This window comes from Mauremys reevesii, linkage group 1, assembly GCF_016161935.1.
Source record: "Mauremys reevesii isolate NIE-2019 linkage group 1, ASM1616193v1, whole genome shotgun sequence".
NCBI lineage: Eukaryota > Metazoa > Chordata > Testudines > Geoemydidae > Mauremys > Mauremys reevesii.
This window is the reverse complement of record NC_052623.1, coordinates 193,992,247-194,010,427: the sequence shown is the minus strand read 5'-3', so window position 1 is coordinate 194,010,427 and position 18,181 is coordinate 193,992,247. Positions and strand designations below refer to the sequence as shown.

The window sequence follows — 18,181 nt, the reverse complement described above, 5'->3', positions numbered from 1 at the left end:
GATTTACACATGTACTTAAATCAGACCCTCAGTTACACTATATTTTACTGCACATTGTGCCAGAGTCCAAGACTTGTGAGGTCAACACACTGAGAAAATTCCAATATCTTACCAAAAAAAAAAACCAACTTCCCTGAATATTTAATTAGCCATTCCTGCAACTTCAAGGATTTACTTATACAAGCTAAAAATGTGAGTTCAGCTCAGTCCTTTAAAGGATGTTGATGAAGTCCTAAAAGAATAAGGGCTGTGTTTTCAAAGCTGGGCACATAAATCTGTCTTCAAAATGCAAGTACTCCTTTCACCTGCACAACCATGCATCTCTGTTTGCACCTAATATTTGTACATGTGATATGGTTTTGGTGCATTGTGAGCCAGATTCCTTACCACTTGATCAGCGGTAAAGCTCCTATTGACTTCAGGGGTGCAGGAGCTAGGTAGACAAGCTTTAAAAAAATAAAATCTGACTCTGATGTTCAGATAATCTTTTGTATAAGAATCTTGATTCATCTCTGTTTTCTAAAGCTTGCCATGATGCTCTTCAAACAGCTTGGACTGGATTTTTCCCTGCTGACCTGTACTTTAGGGGATCTCTTGTATCAGACAAAGAATCTGAAAAAAACATGAATGGATTATCATAAGAGACACTCTACTCTTGGAATATTCGAATGCCCTCCATCCTCAGGAGAGCACTCCATACTAATAACTGACAATAATGACAGATACTTAAATAAAAAGATCCCAAAGCACTCTACAAACTGTACAAATAATATATGAGACACATAGTCCCAGACAAAAACAGGTAAATAGAGTTAAGGGTGACAGTACATATTAAGCTTGTCTTACTCTCAAAAGGTTTATCAACTCAGCTGTGGCAGTTAGGGGTCTGAATTTTTTATTTATTTATGTTACCACAGCTATACCAATAAAAATCCTAGTGTAGGCACAGTTATTGTATAAAAGTGCTTATGACAATATAGCAGATTCCACTTCACCAAACCAAAATAAGCTATACTACCCATACCATAAATGCTTCTATACCAGTATAATGGTCTTTACCCAAGGACTTTTGCTGTGTTAACTATGCCTTCATACTTCAAATGGCAAAACTTTTAAGAGTAGATAAGGTCCTCGTAATTTGGGGGAAAGCGGGGGAGGCATTATAGAGGTGTAGTAATGATCCCTGTAACAAGCACTGTAAACTTAGAAAATCCAGAGTTAACTTTAAATTTAAAAGATATCCAGATACATTAAGGTCAGAAAGTGCCATTTAAGGTCCCCAGCAACCATCACTCTGTCTATAATGATTCCATGCAATAACCATAATACTTATGATTAGGGTGACCAGACAGCAAGTGTGAAAAATTGTGATGGGGGTGGGGGATAATAGGAGCCTATATAAGAAAAAGACCCAAAAATCGGGACTGTAACTATGAAATCGGGACCTCTGGTCACCCTACTTATGATTGATACATCTAACCTGGGACCACAAGCACTAATATGCATCTGATTTTTAACATACATTTTAGATTTTTTTTAAAAATCCCATATGGTCTCACTATGGGAGAGGTCCACTATTTAAAAAAAACAAAAAAAATTGAATTGTTATATAGAGTCTAATGTTGGTAACATGCTAATGGTACATGGACACTCTTGCATGGAGGCTGGAAAACTCTGATTTTGCCCTTGCAGAATTTCATCTTAATCATTTTATCTAGTGGAGAAGGTTATTCCAGAGCCCATCCTCAGACTGGGTTCACAGCTGCAGAGGTGTTAATGGTCTGACTAGCAATAACTTCAGTGGATCTCCAATAGGGAATCTTCCTGGACCTAAGAGGAACCTGCAACACCAAGTGACTCCTTCCTTGGTCCCATCCCCAGAGCAGTGGAGCTCCCATGTGACTGGTATAAACCCATCAGGATTAAGCAGTCTCATACTGCATTGGTCCAGTGCTTAACTCAATGGGCCCCATCTTTGCTGGTGTGTCAAATTAATACACCATGACGACTCTGCAGATAGTTTCCCTCCCCCACTCCGATTGCCAGTCTGAAGCTCCCCCACAACAGCCCCTCATCTGAGCTCTGTGTTCTCTCTACCACCACCACCAACTGGCTTCCAGTCCCCACCTCCAATTTCCCCCTCAGCTCTGCCTCCATCCCCCAGCTCCTAATCTCCTTGCCCAAAAAGACTCAGACTCCCCACAGCATTCAGTTCCTCTTATAACTCCCAGTCCTGGTTTCTCTCACTCACCCCTGCACACACTCACACAGATATCAATCCCAGTCTTACCAGGCTCCTTGTCCAATCTACTTTGGTCTGGCTGTTGTCCCCTCTGCATTCAAATCAGCCAACATCCTCCGTGCTGACAAGGTGGCAGAAGGGGGAGCCCTGATTGCACAGGAGAAAGAGGCTGCCAGCTCTCAGTTCCAGTGCTTGGGCTGGAACAGACAGTAGCTGCAATTACAGGGAAAGTCCAATTTGGCCTCTGGAGCCCTAGGATTGAGCATGATCAGTCATTACATGGGGATGGTGCATGCACAGTCTAAGTCAGCATTTGGAGCTGAGAGAGGCTAGAACATGTCTAATGATGACAGAATCTCTGGCTCTTTTAGCTGCTAAGACATTTCTACTGAGTCTGTGCAACTCACAATTCTTCAAAGACATATCTTGGCCAAATTTGGGCAGATTTTCACAGGAATATGAAAAGGAACACCCCTGACAAAAAGGCCACCACCCTGCAAAATTTAAAATCCCTGATGTACAGCATGGGTGCTCAGGCTTCTCAAAAAACATGGTATGTATAAGGTTTTTTAATATTGCAAAACAATGTGTTTTTCTCTGACCCTGTTTTGGAAACCATTTCAGCTGAAATTTTTCATAAAAGTTTAGCCGGAGGCAAACACCCAGCATGGAAACTTGACTCCCAAACACTTAGTTTGACAAAATTATAAGCAACCAAAATCAGGGTCTTATAATGGAAAGTGTTGGATAACCTTAAAAGAAAAAGCTATCAGTGCTGCCCATAACTTGTATAGTAACTTGATGAGATTTTCAAAGTGCTTTATAATACTGGGGACCGAAAGTATTATTAGGTCTCTATGATGGAGCACTGGCCCTACACAGGTGTAGAAAGGGTTAACCTCAGCAGGAGCAGTGGAGGTGAGCCCTCTGAGTGGCCCAGAGAGGCTGCATGAGGCACAGCCAATAGGACAGCGTCTGCAAGGAGCAGTCAATCAGGGTCCAGCAGGCTCACATAAAAAGAGCTGCAGGGCAGAGTTGAGGTCAGTTGCTGTTGGAACCCCAAGGGGTGAGGACTGTGTCCCTAGCAGGCTAAAAGAAAGCCAGCACCATAGACAGGGCAGTTGCTGGCAGGGACCAGGGGAGCCAAAGAGCATTTCCGGTTGGCTGCAGGGATTGAACAGCTGAGTGCCCTGAGGCAAGAACAAAGAAGGTGCTGGGGCCATGGGAAAGTGGCCCAAGGGATCATAGTAGCAGCGAGAAGAACTAGAGGCGTAGCAGGAGGGTGCTATCCACAGGGTCCTTGGGCTGGGACCCGGAGTAGTGAGCAGGCCTGGGTCCCTCCGACTTGCCATGGGGGATGTGGCATGATTATTGAACTGAGACTCTAACCCCCCGAAGGGGGGAACACAGATGGTGACACAGCCAGAGAGCTTAGTCACAAAGAGGGCATTGTGGTTCCTGAGGCTGCAGCGGGGGCTGCAGGCAGATGCAGAGACAATGTGCAGACCATAAACAGGGGGCGTCTGCCTTAAAATAATCCCCAGAGAGACCAGGAGGAGATGCTAGGCCACCAGTGAGTGATGCGCCCCATGACAATCTCCTTTACAGACAGAGAGGCTGAGACAGAGAGAGGTTAAAGTGAGTAGCCCAAATCTGTGACAGGTGGTGGATCAGAATCCAGGATGTCTGACTTCGACTGGTCTACACACAGTTTTTTGTTCTGCTGCTGTTATATCTGTTTAGAAACAGAGATAGAGAAAGCAGTAGACATCCCTAGTGTGGGTCCAGTTATACTAGTATAAAAATGTTTATGCTGGTGTAGCTTATTCCTGTAAATTTACAGGAAGACCCTGTACCGGCATAAATACCATGATGCCAATATACCTGCATCGACAGGAGGGGCTGTAGCAATTTAACTATAAAAATCATACCCTAACTGAACTAGTGAAATGGGTACAAAAACTGTGTGCCACCCAGGCTTTGAGTCCTCATCACTCACCTTTGACACTGCCTCCCAGTAGAATCCCAGCCTGGTCCCTCAGTATTTAAAGTCAGGCTCGAACTTCCCATGTATATTTTAGCTATTTATTTACTATGAGGAAGCCTCTGGTATCAGAATTGTTTGTTGGCCTTCAACCGTTCATTCCCAGTCAAAGCAATAGTATACAAAGATGTCTTTCACATCCCCAAGACAATGAATCAAGATACTCTCTTAGATCATTTCATATCATCTGCATTGAACTTCTGGGGACTTCATTAGGCTGAGGCTTTGAAAAATGTCAGTTGTAAACTTGTGTGCATTTGTCACCCTATTTACACCTGATGTACATGTGCACAAAATAGTGTTTCTGTGACACCAATGGGGCAGCAGATATGTACATTTAGTGCTTCTGTTTTTAGGAGTTTATTAATGTCATTTGATGGGAGTTATTTTTATGTATTTCATATAGATGTCCAAAAATTGGGCAGTTATGGGGCTTTCTTTGTGTATATACTGTAATAACTAATGTATATTACATGCGCTATTCATTATACAGGTCTGTTGCATCTTATGCGCATTTAACATGCGCGATTTCAGCTTTACGCGGTCGGCAAAAACAAACAAAAAAACCAAAAAACAAAAGAGAAAAACAGCAATTTTAATACTGTACCTGTAGTGTGGGCGATTCCGCCCCCCATTCAACTCAATGTAATTTTGACTATGTGCGGTTTTCGCTTTACACATTAACCGCGGAATGGAACCCCCGCGTAAGATGAGACTCACCTGTAGTAGTATATACGGTAACGAGTAATCTCTTTAATGTTCCCCAGTGTGCTTTAACATAGTAGTGTTTCGATCAGCACTACATTAAAGTGTACTGGGGGACCTTCAGTGCACACTAGCAGGGTCTACAAAAACCAATTAATGTGCAACATGTCAGTACCTGTAGCAATCACACCCCTGTAGCGTGCATTACTGATCTGTGTAAACAAACCCGTAGATACACAACCATTTTGAGTGTTTATTGTATAAACACTGATTTGTGATTTCCAGTGTTTTATCAGTGTTTATCAGTTAAAACTGAAAATCAGAAACCCTAAATATAAATTATACATGAATGCACATGTGCACAGCACTCACCATTAAACTCTTTACAATTTTGCCTTTTGCCTAATGACCATTGTCAGTGTTTCACCCTCATAGCATAGGGAATACTGGGAATGGTGTGCCAACAAAATGCTAACAAACAAGTGCATAAGGTCAAGTGGCAACCATTGTGCATCTATTATTATAACAGCCTGTCAGTGTTGTCTTGAAAACCACACTCTGTTTAGCAGGTGGTGATCCCACTAGAGAGCATTTGCTGACTCACTGGTGTGGCTGGCTTGTTAATCCATTTGGGTATAAGTGAAGTAGGAGTAGTCATCATGCAGAGAGACTGGTAGGGTTTGAGACAAGGAAGGAAGCCTTAAATGCAGTCAAGCCTGCGGTTTGTATTACTTTGAAAGTATTTTTCTTGTTAATAAATCAGAGCCCAGGAGGGATGATTTGTTTAGATTCTATGAGTATATAGTTTTGTCTGGATTAGGGTGTAGGAGCCACATGCTTACAGTAATATGTATAAAAATACCATAAATACCTCTTAATAGGAGAAACTGGGACAACCTGTATCTGTTACAATTCAAGATGGTGTCAGCATCCTGTGATTTTTGTCACGTCACTACAAGCATAGGGTGAAGGGTTCAGTAATAGGTCTGAATCTGCCTGAACACTATTTGGTGACACCTACTTTTCCCTTCCAAGCTCATAGTGCTGCCTGCCACACCTGTCCATCTGAGAACTAACCCCCTACAGCCTGCCATTTTCCCACAGAAGTTAGTGTTCAAACCAGAACTATGTAAAAGTGACCGCAACATGATATTGTACAAACCCAAATGCAGGACTGTATTTTGAAAATGGGGGCATAATCTAACCATTTTTGACTACTAGGTTAGAATTTCAGACTCAGAAAGAGTTATAATTTTCTGTCCCCGTTCCTCCCCCCACCCCACGCCCCAGACATTCACCTTTGTCTTGTTTGACTCTGGGTTGGTGAGTTTATCTATGCTCTCAGGCAAAATAATTTTCATTTGATTTTTTTAACTATTTCTAATGCATTTTGGCCCCAGAGGTTTCATTATTTCAGGTGAGCTTTGGCAATCTTGTCCAAACCTATGACATTGAGCCACCACTAGTACAAAAGCCTTATTTACACTGGAATTTTTTTTTAGTTTCAAACCAGGATAAGGAGTACTGATGCAAATTACCTTTTACATAGGTAGAGCATGCCCAAACTAAGGGTTTGCATCTATGCTAGCTTTTTTGTTGCAAAATACCCCAGTGTAAACAAGGACTAAAATATTCATTGGCACTATCCAGAATACTTTCAGTGAACACTTGTGTTGTCTTGTTTCACCAGTTTGTCTTAATTTTTACAGTATGTTAAATGGAGGAGATGAAAGAGAGAGAGATCAAGCCTGTGGGGGTATTCTTAACTGTGATCCTTTCTGGGTAGCAACCAGTACACTTTGAGTAGCTGCTGGTTTCTGTAAGACAATACTCCTTTGATGTTGTGCAACAGCAGCAGAAAGAGTAGTAGCAACACTTACTGTTGTGATTTTGCTTCAGTTAAAAAACATTTGTTTTAGGTTTTACAATGTTTTTGTTATTTCTGGGGTTATTTTTCTTTTAATGTGCCTGCCTGGATTTTTTTCCTGTTTTCCATCCAGAACCAAATGAAAGCAGTTGGCTGATCTGCTATAGATTTGTGACAAGTTACAAAGGTAGTAATAGCTGAAGGAAATGAATGAAAGAACAGGAAGGGAGGTGTGAGGGCTTGCGCCTCTGGTTACCGGGTAATACAACCTAGCGGCAAGAGTCCATAGAGCTGCCCCGGGCTGCAGGGCAGTATGGCCTAGAGGCCAGATGTTCACCCACTCCACCAGGTCCCAGCCTCCGGCCCTAACCGCGGCGTAGGACCTTACCCCCAACTCAGCAGGGGGTTCCCACCGAAACATGCTGAGTCTTGTGGGGGGCAAGGTACCAGTCCGTCACCCCCCACCCCCGGCTCGCTTCCTACTGGCTTGAGCGTTGAGGTCTCCCATGAGTCCCTAGGTAACCTGAGGACCTCTGGGTCAGTCGCCTCCCTGGGTTCCTCCGGTAGTAGGGCTTCAAGCCAGCCTGGAGAGGCTTCAGTCCCTGGCGCCTCCATGGCCGATGGCTGGTCCTCAGCAGGAGCTTCCCGGTCAGGTCCTTCCGCTGCGACTGCCAGCCCAGTCTGAGCTGGCCTCCCTTCTTTTATATTCCCAGAGCACTTGGAGCATGCCCCGTATGGATGGGGCGGGACTTCTGCCGTCAGTGCTACCAGCCCGATGCTGCTGGGGCTGGTGCGGGGTGGTGCCGCCCTATCACTTGAGGCCTTTCTCATTCATTCCTGTGACAATCAGAATGAAAACCCTGAGCTAGGTGTCCAACCACCAGCAAGTTCCAGAGGTAATCTATGGGACCTCATTATCCTTCAGACATACAACCACTTTTGTGGTTCAGAGGTAGAAAGTGCTTTCTAAACCATACTTCTCAATGCTCTTCTTTGTGAGGGAAACCCTTCAGGTTATACTCAAGTACTCCCCTTTTCTCTCTTGAGCTGATATAAATCTAATTTTATTAGTGTAAAACTTTTTACAGCAGAAAACTGAGGTAGTAGAAAAAATCATTTTCTCCAAAGGAGTAGTAGTAATTTACTATTTCTAATGTGGTAGCACCTACAAGCCCTAGTCAGGGATTAGGACCCATTTTGCTAAGCACTGCACAAACACAGAACAAAAAGACAATCCCTTCCCATAAGAGCGTACTAATTAATTAATTTTATTTTTCTTGTCTCCCTTTTCTATTTTTGGACTATTGGCCTAACATTTAGTCAGACCCAGTATACTCCATACTAGTTGCCTGTCATTGCTATGTAAAATCTTCATATTACCCTTTCAGCCTCTAATATAATTTTATATGCAGAGCCAATGAGTTTTATTATGAGCAAAATGTGATTAAATCTTATTATTAATATTTTTTGTAAATCTTCACTCTTACAACAGTAGGTGAAAGGAGAACGTAAAATCACACGGTGATAATTCATTTGTGAGACTAGAATGAGAAACAGCCCAGTTGTATGACAGTCACATTACACTTCCTAAGATAGCTATCTTCTTATCCGCCTTGGCTTCCATATATAGAGGATGGAAGGAATGTGTAATCTAGCAAATTAATAAAGATTATCTCCCTCAACACGAAGGCAATTTTGCTAACATTTGTAAATGCTCATAGCTTCTTTTAACGTGTTTTCCCATTCCCCTCCCTGCCTCTATGAATTGATCGTCCCACTCTTATCAGTTGGCTTGCAGAACTTGAGCCTCACTGCAATATGTGCCCTTTGTCTCTTCAGGTGCCCTCTAGCGGGCAAATTTTACAGTATATGAGAAGTTAGACACACAACCCTTCTTGATATGGGCAATAACTCAGTAGTGCTGAAATTATTAGTAATCGTGGGATTTAAGTACACCTCTACCCCGATTATAATGGAACCTGATATAACACGAATTTAGTTATAACATGGTAAAGCAGTGCTCGGGGGAGGGGGGGCTGCGCACTCTGGCAGATCAAAGCTAGTTCAATATAACGCGGTTTCACCTATAATTTTTTGGCTCCCGAGGACAGCGTTATATCGAGGTAGAGGTGTACTACAAAAATAATACTATAGCCTTGTGTTGTTTTCTTTAGTGCTGGTATATGGGGCCAGATCCTCATCTGGTGTAGCTTGGCTTGGTGTTATTTAAATCACTAGAGCAATGCTAATTGACAATAGCTGGAAACTTGGCCCATAGTTTTTACACATTACCAAACTAATAGTTATTTCAAAATGATCCACAGATTTCGTTCCTGAGACCAAACGGTAGGTCTTTTTTTAAAGGAGAGTTGCACTTTTTTTAATTGACTTTATTGTCTCAGAATAGAATTCTTCATTTGAATGTTGTTTAAACAATGATTACTAAATGGTTTTCCATCTGTTTCTCATTCTTGCTAGTAAAATATTTTCATTTTTGCATGAAATACTGTCTAAACACACACTAATTTACAGTAAAATATTCCCTGTTTTTGACAATTATTAAGACAAAGGAGCACATTTGTGACATTATTAAAGCATCATCAATGTACAAATGAGTTACCTTTATCCATTCTCTGTCTGCATAATCCTCCTACCCCTGTCCCATGTTTACAAATCCAAATGAATTCTGTGCAACCCAAATCTAATTAATTTTGGATTAGCCTTCCAGACACATGTAGTGCTGATCAAAACAATCTGTATTCTCTCTTTTCTGATTAGGGTGAAGCCTGACCCCTTGAGTATTCTGTTCATCTGGGGATGTGCTGGAACATGAATATCAACAAGCAGGTTAATCTTAGGCTGTCATTTTTTCCTTATATACAGCGTCCTGGCTTTTGTTAGTAGAAACCCTGGGAATTTAGGTAATGCCAAAGAGCAAATCAGGCTCAGGCAGACCTCAGCAGAGATTGATATACGGCCAGACATTTAATGAATCCAGGATAATACATAATGAAAATAATCAACTGAAATGTCTTTAAAAAGAGCTAGCAATTTTATTCCTATTTGTCCTTTACTCTTTTTTGTTTAAAGGAGCAGACTTGAAAAAATAAATGAAAACAGTGAAGTCAGCTGCCAGTAAATGTCAACTCAGTAATGAGTTTACATTAGTCATCAATTATTTGGTAACTTATTTACATTTATATGTACTATTTAAAAAGCATTTATCCAGGACCTCTGCCATGTATTAACAATTCAAGCTAATAACACAAACCAAAATAAATATAGAGGCCTCTTCTAAGCCAAGAAAAGAGGGGGCGGGGAGGGTGGAATTGTCCCAACTATACATCCCAATGCATAAATCCTAGCCCTCCGCCCAGTTGTTGTTGTTCTATGTTTTGTAATGCTAAATTCTCCAATTCTTTTATCTTTTAAAATAGGAAAATTTCATCTTCATTTCACGTAGACATTAATTTAAATATCACTGTTTGATTGAAAACCAGACCAAGGAGCTTTCAGAGCTGAGGCTCAGTTCCTGTAAACATGTATGTATGTACTAAACCTGATACCGCTAGTCCCATGCATAACGTTAAACTTGCGCCTACCTGTTCGAAGGATTCAGGCTTTAGGGTGAAGTTTACCTCTGTGCAAAGAGCATGTACAAGCCTCTGTGCACCCTGTAATTCCCATTTAAACCTTGAGCATGGACCTTACAGGGTGCATAGAGCCCTGGAATTTTACAACGTTGAGCTCTGCAGAAAGTTGCGGTTAAAATAATCAAATTATTTTAAAAGATATATAAACTGAAATGTTTTCAATATTACTGTGCAGCCTTTCCTACAATTCCTGGGCTCTCCCTATACTGTAAATGCTCTTATATAGCTGTGGAGGTACACAAGTGACCATGTGATTGAGTTCAGAGGTTTGTTTAATTTAGCACTAGTGCTCGATCTGAGCTACTCAGGAGTGAGTTGAAGCAGCAGCCTTACCCCTGCGTTTGAGACCACAGGGCACTCTGTTGGCACATCTGAATAGACTTGATCATTGTTCTGAGGTACTGAAGACCTATCTAATACAATGCACTTGGCCGGGCAGTGGTGTTTTGGATAAGACTTTAAAAGATGCTCTGCACATGCTAAAGATTCCATTGCACTTCTTGGAGTATAAATTTGCTCCAGGGACCTTTATACTACAAAATTTCTTCCCTCTCTTGTACTATTGTTTGCAGAATGACCTAGTTCTATGCCTAGCCACCTCTCCATACCTCGGAGATGGCTGCATGTCCGTGGTTCTGTGGCTATAGACCTCTTTAGGGTTAAAGATACAAATTAAATTTCTATGATTTTTTTAAAATACCCTTAATAGTAAAATGGTCTTCTAAAAGATGTTCTTTGCAGACCTTATTTGCTGAGAAAGAGCTCTTTGCCAACAGTAAATCATTTCATTATAGTATTTACTGAACATTCAGGAAGCTTCCCCCCACCCCAGAGCCACATGACGTCTCCAAAGCACCAATAAAACCTGTTTCCTTAACTAGTCAGTCAGTTTTGTTTAAAATGGGAGGGGTTAGGGGTGGGAAGGAAGTCAGTTGGAATGGCAATCTGTCCAAACCTCTCTGCCTTTCAGGTTTTATTGGGCTCTGGAGTGAGGGGAAGCTACCTGAATGTTCAGTAAATACTATAATGAAATGATTTACTGTTGGCAAAGAGCTCTTTCTCAACAAATAAGGTCTCCAAATAACATCTTTTAGAAGACCATAATCCCAGCCAGAGACTACAATAATCAGCAGCCTGGACTGCAGCCGCCAGGAAAGATATAGTGGGTAGGGAATGAATGTTTTGCCTTTCAATGCAGATTAGATCTTGTTGAGCTGCCCTTTCAATTTCCCATCAAACCTTCTTCATTATCTGTGTCACTCAAGCATGTTCCATCGAGGTAGAGGGCTTCTCCACTCTGACTTAGGGTCACCTGATGGGTCACCGATACCAGCACAAGCCTCTTACCAGCTTCAGGAAGAGTTTGTGTCAGTGATTGAAGGGCTTCCCACTCCCACCCCCCTCTTTTTATAAAGCCTGAAGTATCAGGCTTCTAAATCAATGTCTTTTTTTTATACTTTTCTCCCAGCTGCATAGAATGTACCATGACAAGGGAGCTTTATTTATCTGTCACTGGAAAAAAAAACCCATTGAACTGCTTTCTCTTTTGTGCGCCTCGTTAATGAGTTATTCTTCCAGGTTGGAAATTTACTGATTAAACCAGTGATATTGGTGCCTTTGATTGGTGATACGCCAGTAACCCTGTCAAATGAGACATTGCAGATCTTTCCCCTCTATACCTCAATTAAGCTTTGCTTTTGTTTAACACACAAAGGCACCTGCTAGCCAAGAAGCTTTACTTTTCTAAAGCCTCACATCTTTTTCCTGAGATTAAAGGCTGCATTACATTTTGCACAGTGTATACAGAATTGAATCCATCTGGGTGTTGCTGAAAAAGGGATGAGCCAGATTTTGGAAGGTATTTAGGCACCTAAATACCTTCCAAAATCTGGCCCAAAGGCCCCGATCCTCCAAACATTTCAGCAGGTGCTTCATTTTGCAAAAGCGAATAATGCCAATGTGAACTCAATGGAGCTACTAATGTGCAGAAAGTTAAGCACATGAGTACGTATTTGTAGGATAAGGGCCTAAGTGAAAACTGCTGCTGTAAAACTGAAATGAATGGCCAATATGACAGAAAGTGCCCATCAGGGCTGTTAGAAGACAGTGGGTGAGGTACTTTTCCAGCTTACAGCAGGGAATTTTTTTTTCCTCTGAGTTTGAAGTGGCACTTTTAAATAGAAGAAACAATGAAATAAAAGAGAGGCCTATAGTAATACAATATCTAAAACTAAACCTGAGCTGGTTGATAGTGGTCATTCTTCCTTTATCCAGGCTATTGTGACCCAGGTGAGATGGCTGGGAAGAATGGTGCAAGAAAGGAACAAGATTGTCTGAGGCTGCGCACCATAAGCCTGCTCATCACTGTCAGGCTTTTGCTATTTGAAGTGACTTTTCTTTCCAGGCCTTTCACACATTCTATCTGCAGTAACTAGAAGAAAAGATGGTAACAAACTGCTTTGCTCTTTCAAGAATATTTGTTCCCATCCTCCCACATAAAATAGGAAGACTGATATCCCATCTCTTTGCATGGTGGGCTGATGGATTAGGGACATTTTATATTTCCAAGGATCTTTGGATATGAAACCATTACAATTAAAAATGTGGTGTGTTTCTTTTTTTTACCATAAAAAAATCATGCTATCCAAATTAGGGCTGTCAACTAATCGCAGTTAACTCACACAACTAACTCAAATTAATTGTGATTAAAAATTAATCATGATTAATCACAGTTTTAATTGCACTGTTAAACAATAGAATACCAGTTGAAATGTATTAAATATTTTGGATGTTTTTTCTACATTTTGAAATATATTGATTTCAATTACAACACAGTATACAAAGTAGACAATGCTCACTTGATATTGTTGTTTTTTATTATAAATAGTCGCACTGTAAAAATGGCTGGGATGCATGGCCAGAAAGGGTTAAACATCCAGCAAAAATAAATAACCCTCAAAAGACATGTGGAGGGATAATGTTTATGTTTTTGTGTATTTACATATGTATGGGTAGGGTCGACAATGTAATCAACAATATCAGTCTATGTTGTATTCTGATAATTCAGAGGTCAAAAGAACATCCTACCATTTAAATGAATTGTAAACATGGGATACCTCAGTATTCATCTCTCTTTGAAATGTACTGTGAATGGTGGAGGAACAAGCAAATGGACTTATGTTAATTCATATAGCTAAGTACCGGTGATGGACCTCTTTCAAAGTCATGCTAATTACCTTTTACTTCAACTTGTCAAAAGACATGAAATTGTATAAAAGATCCTTGGGTCCTGCATCTCTCATATCAAATCTGCATAGGCTTCATCAGGGGAAGTGTGAGTCACAAGACTGAGGTCCCAGTTATGCTGGCATGCCCTGAATATGATATTTGGACATAGGTTATAGTCCAATGAACTATTTCTAAAATAACTCTTTACAACTACAAAGCTCACCATCTCTGCTATGAATTTGCACCTCAATTAATTGAACTCATGTCTGTATGTATATTGATCTTTTAACCATACTTTCTTTTGCGTTTTAATAAAATTTAGTTTAGTTAATAAAAATTGGCTGTAGTGCATGTTTGGGTAAGATCTGGACTATTCAATAACCTGGGAGGTAATGTGTCTGATCCTTTAGGACTGGTAGAACCTTTTCTTTTATATGATGAAATTAAATTCACAGAAATTTTCACCATATTTGATGTGGGTGCCTGGATGGAGGCTTGAGGCTGGATCACTTTAAGGGAACTCTGTTTGGACTTCTGAGTAACCAGTAAGGAATAAAGAAGCTGCTTTGTGCTGGCTTGGTAAATCTAAGGGTATGTCTACACTACAAGACTATTTCGAATCAACTTAAGTCGAATTTGTGGAATCGACCTTATGAAGTCGAATTTGTGTATCCACACTAAAAACACTAATTCGACTGTGTGAGTCCACAGTAACGGGGCCAGCGTCGACTTTGGAAGCGGTGCACTGTGGGAAGCTACCCCACAGTTCCCGCACTCCCCGCTGCCCATTGGAATTCTGGGATTTTCCCCCAATGCATGCTGGGGGGGAAAATGTGTTGAGGGTGATTTTGGGTAACTGTCATCATTGAACCGTCAATCACGCCCTCCCTCCCTCCCCGAAAGCGCCTGCGGGCAATCTGTTTGTGCACTTTTCTGCTCAGTGACAGCGTGGGCACCACAGCACTGCGAGCATGGAGCCCCGCTGCAGTTATGGCTGTTGTCAACTCCTCGCACCTTATCGTCCACTCTTCCACAGTCAGCTGCTGAGAAATCGGGCTACTTTTCAATGGTGCTGCGAGCACTGGTGGACCATGGGGGACGTTTTACCAACATCAACGTTGGGTGGCCAGGCAAAGTTCATGACGTGTGTGTTTTCAGGAACTCTGCTCTGTTTAGACGCCTGCAGGAAGGTAGTTTCTTCCCGGACCACAAAATAACTCTTGGGGATGTGCAGATGCCTATAGTGATCCTCGGGGACCCAGCCTACCCGCTAATGCCCTGCCTCGTGAAGCCCTATGCAGGCGCCTTGCACAGCGACAAGGAACTCTTCAAGTACCAGCGAGCAGCGAGCAGCGTGACCTGTGACTGTTCGGTTTCTTTACAGAGAAGCTGAACCTGCCCCTGTTTCTTTACCAAGTTACTGTTGACTAGCATCTGCAGTTACATACCCCGTCCACCCCGCTTCCCCCACTTCCAACACATGTTTAAAAATAAAATACATGTTCCACTGTAACTTTACAAAGGTTTCTTTATTGATGACTTTGCATTAAAGGGTTGAAACTGGGATGCAGACTGTGCTGGGTAGGGTGTGCGGTGATGTAAAGACCACCTCTAAACTCAAGGAATGACAGGCTCCTGCTCCTAGAGCGGTCTGCAGTGCCGGACTGGTTGTTTCAACGGAGCCTGCCATCCCTCCTTTTTTGGACTTTGTGTGCGGGGGCTATGTGGCCTTGTGACGGGGGAGGACAGATACAGATTCCTCTGCTGCGTGGCTCTGTGGTCCAGGACAGGGACCGTTGCATGAGATCTGTAACCCCCCTCCCCCGCTACAAAGTCACGTACCCCCCCACCCACACAGAACCTGCCAACCACCTCCCATACCGACCAGGGTGCCTACTGACTGCACTGTGTGTGTGACCTGCTGCTGATCCTGCCCCCATCTCTGTACCCTGCTAAAGGTGACTGTCCTATGCAATACCCTACCCCCTTCCCCACCCCCCCACCCACCCTTTCAAACGCAGCATTCTGTAAAAAAGCATGACGGAAACAGTAATTAACAGCAAAGTATTTTTAATAATTAACCAGACAGTCAGGGGATGAAACTGGGATTGGGGCTAGGGTGAGTCAGGAAGGGAAGGAATTCTGAAAAATTAGGGTATGAGAGCTTTTGGGTACTTGAGCACTCTGCTGGTGTGCGGTGACAGTTTTCACGGCCCCTGGCGCCACTCCTTCTGGTTACTTTGGGTGACGGGAGGTATGGGACTTTGTGGCGGGGGAGGGCAGTTGCAGATACACTGCGGGGGGGGCTCTGTCCTCCTGGCTGTGGTCCTGCAGAACATCAACAAGGCGCCGGACCGTGTCCGTTTGCTCACTCATTAGTCCAAGCAGCATTTGAGTCATCTGCTTGTCTTCCTCACGCCACCTCTCCTCCCGTTCGCTGTGTGAGCGCGGGTACAGAGAGAGGGTCTCCCTCCACTGGCTCTGCTGGTCCGCCTCGGCTCGGGAGCACCCCATAACTTGAGCGATCATCTCGTCCCGTGTCTTTCTCTTTCGCCGCCTAATCTTTGCCAGCCTCTGTGAGGAGGATGCTGTGGCAGGTCTGGAGACAGTCGAAGCTGTGTGATGGGAAAAAGGGAGTGAATTCCTTGCAAAGATACATTTTTGCGAACAATGAACACAGTCTAGTCTGTGTCTGTGAACAACACCATGCACGGCACCTATCTCGTCCGCACTCCTGCAGCAGGCAATCCTGAAAGCATAAACTCTGCCCCTGTTCTACCCCATCTCAGTGTCCCCTGACCCTTGCACTTCTGGGTTGAGATCCCAGTGCCTGATGGTGCAAATTTCATTGTCGCGGGTGGTTCTGGGTAAATGTAGTCAGACATTCCTTCCTCCAGGAAAGCAACGCCAGACAATCATTTCGAGCCCGTTTTCCCTGGATTGCCCTGGCATACGCCATAGCATGGCAACCATGGAGCCTGTTTTGCCTTTTGTCACTGTCACCGTATGTGTACTAGATGCCGCGGACAGAGGCGATTCAGCAGCGCTACACAGCAGCATTCATTTGCTTTTGCATGACAGCAGAGATGGTTATCAGCCATATTGCACCATCAACCACGCCAATGTAAATTGGCAAGGTGATGATGGGTAGCTGTCCTATTGCACTACACCTTCTGCTTCTGTCATAGGTGCCCCTGGCCGAGATCAGCCGGGGGCGCAAAAGACAAAACTGGGAATGACTCCCCGAGTCAATCCCTCCTTTATGGTATCTAAAAATAGAAACAGTCCCGCCTAGAATATGGGGCAACTGTACTAGGGTTTTAGTGTATCAGAGAACTACAGAGCACAGCTGCTCTGTGTCAGATCCCACAGGAATGACGAGCTGCGTGCCATTCACAGGGGGTGCCCCTGCAACAACCCTACCTGTTGCTTCCCTCTTCCTCCAGCCTTCCTGGGCTACCGTTGTAGTGTCCCCCCATTTGTATGCTGAAGTAATAAGGAATGCAGGAATAAGAAACAGTGACTTGTTAGGGAAATGAAATGAGGGTAAGGCAGCCTCCAGCTGCTATGATAGTCCAGGCAGTACAGAATCTTTTCTTTACACATGAAGGGCGGGGGCTGATGGAGCTCAGCCCCCTGTTGCTATGATGAAGATGGTTAGCAGGCCGTCTACTTATGGGCTGATGACGAGGACAGGTAGCACTCCTATTGCACTACACCATCTACCGCAAGGCTGATGATGAGGACGGGTACCAGTCATTTTGCACCGTCAGTCACCCATGAGGCGGGGGAGGGGGGGCAAGGATGCTACCATAGCGTGCCGCAGCATCGCATCTACCAGCAGCATTCAGTACACATAGGGTGACAATTACAAGAGTCAAGAGACGATTTCTTTCCCTTTTCCTTCTGGGGGTGGGGGGTGGCTGTACATTGACAAGCTATGCCCTGAACCACCGCGGACCCTGTGTTTGACCCTAGAAGCATTTGGAGCTCAGCCAAGAATGCAAATGATTTTCAGACACAGCAGGAACTGTGGGATAGCTTGTGTCCTCAGTCCCCCCCTCCCTCCATGAGCGTCCATTTGATTCTTTGGCTTCCCGTTACGCTTGTCACGCAGCAGCGTGCTGACTCTCTGCTATGCCGTCTGTCCGGAGATTTTTTTAAAATACTTTGGACCAGGCGTAACATTACGGTAATTTTCCTAATTAGATGCAGGAGTCGCCGAGCGAGATCGCCCTGAGGAGGGTCACTGAAGGAGATAGAGAGCACATGCTGCGTGAAAGCCAGCACAAACCAGGGGCCTATGCAGCCGTGCTCGGGGAGGCAATGCTTCCTGAGTACCTCATGAAAGCCTGGCGCGGAAAAGTGTGCTACCACGGAGCACCCAATAAGGCAGCTCTCCCCAGGAACCTCCTGCGGAGGCTTTTCGATTACCTCCAGAA

At 43.4% G+C, this 18,181-nt stretch overlaps 1 long non-coding RNA gene across 1 annotated transcript in view; it reads left to right on the top strand.

Annotated features, from left to right (window-relative positions):
* The window catches only part of LOC120398110, a 64,529-nt gene that overhangs the window by 19,049 nt on the left and 27,299 nt on the right, over positions 1-18,181 (top strand). Inside the window, exons 2-3 of the long non-coding RNA XR_005594195.1 lie at positions 9,637-9,705; positions 9,949-10,040. This is a non-coding gene — a long non-coding RNA (uncharacterized LOC120398110). The remainder of the gene's footprint in view (positions 1-9,636; positions 9,706-9,948; positions 10,041-18,181) is intronic.